We start from the raw sequence: 4,986 nt of genomic DNA on the forward strand, positions 1-4,986 counted from the left end.
TGAGTGTCTTCTGTCCATGTATCAGGCGGTTCTTAGGGTGGGGGACAACAGGGGCATCTGGTGAAGGAGATGAAAACCCAACTGCCTGCCCCAAGGATTGAGAATGGAGGGGAATCCTAGGCAGAACTGTTCATCCTCTGGTCCCCTGTCATGCATCCCCCATACCTTTCCAATATTGTCCTCTTAGCAGGGGACCTGCAGTGGTGGTCAAGAGGATCACTATTTTGGCATGGAATCACAGAACTAGAAGTCTACAAAATGAGAAAGCCTAGCAGGGAAAGACCCCAGAGGTCAGGTGCCAAGCTGCCCTGATGCAGCCATCACACACCTAGAACCAGATAAGCATTTCTTGAAAACCTGGACTCAGGTATAGGACACATGAACAGAAGTAGCCTTTTGCACATGACAGGTGGGAGGGCAATCTCAAGGGCTCAAGGGGTTTGGTTACCTGGAGTGTTTAATTATTTTTGGAGACAAGATTTTGTTCTATCACCCAGACTGGAGTGCAGTGGCCAATCATAGATTACTGCATCCCTGGACTCAAGGAATATTCTTGATGCAGTCTCCCAAGTAGCTAGGACTACAGGTGTGTACCACCATGCCTGGCTAATTTTTTAACTTTTGTTTTTACTATATTTATTTATTTTTAGAAACAGGATCTCATTCTGTCACCCAGGCTAGAGTGCAGTGGCATGATCTCAGCTCACTGCAACCTCTGTCTCCTGGGTTCAAGCGATTGTCATGCCTCAGTCTCCTGAGTAGCTGGGACTAAAGGCACATGCCACCATGCCTGGCTAATTTTTTGTATTTTCAGTAGAGACGGGATTTCACCATGTTGGCCAGGCTGGTCTCAAACTCCTGACCTCAAGTGATCTGCCTGCCTCAGCTTCCCAAAGTGCTGGGATTACAGATGTGAGCCACCACACCTGGCATATATTTTTTTTTTTCTAGAAATAGGGTCTCACTATGTTGCTCAGGCTGTTCTTGAACTCCTGACCTCAAACAATCCTCCTGCTTTGGCCTCCTCAAGTGTTGGAATTACAGGTGTGAGCCACCTCACCTGGCCATGAGTGTTTATGATGTAAATCAGATAGTGTGGGGTCCAGAAACAGTAATTGAAATCCCTAGATAACAGTAGTCCCCAAGTCCAATTCCCCTGGTGTCTGAAGGACTTAAAAAAAAATTGGGCTGGGCACAGTGGCTCTCACCTATAATCCCAGCACTTTGGGAGGCTGGAGGCGGGCAGATCATGAAGTCAGGAGATTGAGACCATCCTGGCCAACATGGTGAAACTCCATCTCTACTAAAAATACAAAAAAAAAAAAAAAAAAAAAAAATTAGCTGGGCGTGGTGGCGCGCACCCATAATCCCAGCTACTTGGGAGGCTGAGGCAGAAGAATCACTTGAACCTGAGAGTTGGAGGTTGCAGTGAGCTGAGATCACACCATTGCACTCTAGCCTGGGCAACAAGAGTAAAATTCTGTCTAAAAAAAAAAAAAAAAAGAAAAGAAATTTGGCACAAGGATGTGGATTATGCCTGTAATCCCAGCACTGTGGGAGGCCAAGGTGGGCAGATCACTTAAGGTCAGGAGTACAAGACCAGCCTTGCCAACATGTGGTCTTGTACTACTAAAAATAACAAATCTCTACTAAAAATAACAAAAATTAGCCGGGCATGGTGACACTCGCCTGTAATCCCAGCTACTCGGGTGGCTGAGGCAGGAGAATGGCTGGAACCTGGGAGGTGGAGGTTGTAGTGAGCTGAGATCATGCCACTGCACTCCAGCCTGGGAAGCAGAGAGAGAGAAACTCCATCCCCCCCCCAAAAAAAAAAAATATTTCAGAGCTGAGCACAGTGGCTCATACCTGTAATCCCAGCAGTTTTAGAGGCCAAGGCAGGTGGTTCGATTGAGGCCAGGGGTTCAAGACTAGCCTGGGCAATATAGCAAGACCCTGTCTCTATCAAAAATCAAAAATATTAGCTGGGTATGGTAATGCACGGCTTTAGTCCCAGCTACTCAGGAGGCTGAGGCCTAAGAATTGCTTGAACCCAGGAGGCAGAGGCTGCAGTGAGCCGAGATCACACCACTGCACTCTAGCCTGGGTGAAAGAACAAGACTCCATCTCAAAAAAAAAATTAAATTAAAAAATATTTATATATTTGAGATATAAGTCACATACTATAAAAATTCACCCATTTAAAGTGCACAGTTCTGTGTTTTTAATACACCTACAGGGTTGTGCAGCCCTTACCACAATCTAAGTTTAGAACATTTTTATCATCCCCCCCAAAAAAACCCTGTACTCATTAGCAGTCAGTTCTCATCCCTGGCCCTCCTCAGCCCTAGGTAATAGCTAACCTACTTTCTAGCTCTCTGGATCTGAAGGACTTTTGACACACTTGGAAGGTTATACGTTTAGCCAACTTACCTTTACTTTTTCTGCGTTATGCGAAGGTAAGGTGCGATAAGAAGGAAGAGTGACTTGGGCTTTGCCCTCAGGTTGTTTATGGTCCACAGTGATAAGGCCTAGTAGTCAACCAGTAGTGAACAGCTTATTTATTTTTACTTTTTTTGAGACAGAGTCTCATTCTGTCACTCAGGCTGGAGTGCAATGGCATGATCTTAGCTCACTGCAACCTCTGCCTCCTGGGTTCAAGCAATTCTCCTGCTTCAGCCTCCCAAGTAGCTGAGATTACAGGCACCCGCCCCCATGCCCGGATAATTTTTTTTTTTTTTTTTTGAGACTGAGTTTTGCTCGTTACCCAGGCTGGAGTGCAATGGCGCGATCTCGGCTCACCGAAACCTCTGCCTCCTGGGTTCAAGCAATTCTCCTGCCTCAGCCTCCCAAGTAGCTGGGACTACAGGCGTGCGCCACCATGCCCAGCTATTTTTTTTGTATTTGTAGTAGAGATGGGGTTTCACCATGTTGACCAGGATGGTCTTGATCCTCGACCTCGTGATCCACCCACCTTGGCCTCCCAAAGTGCTGGGATTATAGGTGTAAGCCACCACGCCTGGACTCAATTTTTTATATTTTTAAGTAGAGATGGAGGTTTTGCCATGTTGGCCAGGCTGGTCTCGAACTTCGGACCTCAGGCGATCTACCTCTCTGTCTCCCAAAGCACTGGGACTACAGGCATGAGCCACCATGCCCGGCCGTAGTCAACACTTTAGAGTCAACAGCCTCAGCTGTCACTTACCAGTGTCATTCTGGGTGTGTTACATGCTCTTTCTGAGCCTCAGTGTCCTCATCTTTCAAATGAGATAATCATATTCACTTCGTAAGGCTGCTGTCAAGATTAAATGATAAAATTTAATGGGAAGAATCTACACAGGGCCTGGCTCAAGGTAAGGGATCATAAATGTCATCTGTCAGGCCGGGCACAGTGGCTCATGCCTGTAATCCCAGCACTTTGGGAGGCTGAGGCAGATGGATCCCTTGAGGTCAGGAGCTTGAGATCAGCCTGGCCAACATGCTGAAATACCATCTCTATTAAAAATACAAAAATTAGCTAGGCATGGTGGTGCACGCCTATAATCGCAGGTGCTTGGGAGACTGAGGCAGGAGAATCACTTGAACCCAGGAGGTGGAGGTTGCAGTGTGGGGGTAGATAAGCATGGTGGGTTTGACGGGGAGGCAGGCAGGTGTCTTGGACACAGGAGAGGAAGTACATCAAGCACTCATCCATGGGTCCTTGCCGTGTGGCTGGGCAGGATGGCCTGAGCTGAGAGAACTTGGCTAGGGAAGGCTCCATGAAGGAGGTGCTGCGCCCAGGTCTCAAAGGAGGAAGGATTTTGATTAGGGGAGTTGGGCATGGGCCTTCAGGAAGAGAAGCCAGTGTGAGACTAGAGTAGTAATCAGATTTTCCAGGCCAGTTTGGGAGGTAGATGGGAAGGCTGTGATGCCTGTAAATGGCCTTGAATGCCATACCAAGGAGTTTGGAGTTTATTTAGGCCAAAGGCAAGAGAGATCTGGAAGTTCTGGGGTATTTGTTGCCCTCAGTATTTGGGGTCACACTGAAGAGGGATGTGTAAGGTGAATGACTGTGGGTCTGTTGTCACTAGGCCCACTGAGGCCCACAACCCTCCCCCCATTTTTATTTATTTATTTATTTTTGAGACAAGAGTCTCATTCTGTAGCTTAGGCTGGAGTGCAGTGGCATGATCTCAGCTCACTGCAACCTCCGCCTCCTGGGTTCATGCAATTCTCTTGCTTCAGCCTCCTGAGTAGCTGGGATTACAGGCGTGTGCCACCACATCTGGCTAATTTTTGTATTTTTAGTAGAAACGGGGTTTTGCCATGTTGGCCAAGCTAGTCTGGAACTCCCAACCTCAGGTAATCTGCCCTCCTTGGCCTTCCAAAGTGCTGGGATTTTGTGGCATGAACCACTGTGCTCGGCCCATTTTATTTTTGATTGAGTCATGTTGGCAAGAAATGGGAGGCTGAGGGAGAGTTGGGGAAGGGTCAGGGGAGGGAGGCCCATTCTCATTTTATGATCTCAGTGGAAAAGGCTGCTGTGAGTTGATTCTGCTGCCAGGAGAGCCACAGAGACGGGCTCCATGAATCACTGCTCAGTCCTGCAATCTCAGCCCACAAAGCCTTCTGTGGTCAGCCACCCCAGCCTGGCTGCAGGCCCAGCTCCCCAATATTCCCCACTAGGCCTCAGTGTATCCCCATTTCTATCTGTACTTTTGCCATCCTGGGCCATGCATCCTGTAGCCCTCTGCCTCTTCTGTCTCCTTTTGGGCTGAGTCTCTGAATCTGTCTCCATTTGTGACTCTGGTTTCCATCTGATACATAGATGTGGAGCCTCAGGAGGGCAGGGGTAGTGTGACCAGTGTCAGATACCCCAAAGCATTTATTCTGTGCCAGGCCCTGTGCTGGATGCTGGAAGTACAGAAGTGGATAACACGCAGTCTCTGTTTCCATGAAGCTTACAATGCACATTCTCTGTGGAGTGGAGAAACCAGGGCCTAGCCCTGC

This window comes from Sapajus apella, unplaced genomic scaffold (assembly GCF_009761245.1).
Source record: "Sapajus apella isolate SASKATOON/1434 unplaced genomic scaffold, GSC_monkey_1.0 scaffold15, whole genome shotgun sequence".
Taxonomy (NCBI): domain Eukaryota; kingdom Metazoa; phylum Chordata; class Mammalia; order Primates; family Cebidae; genus Sapajus; species Sapajus apella.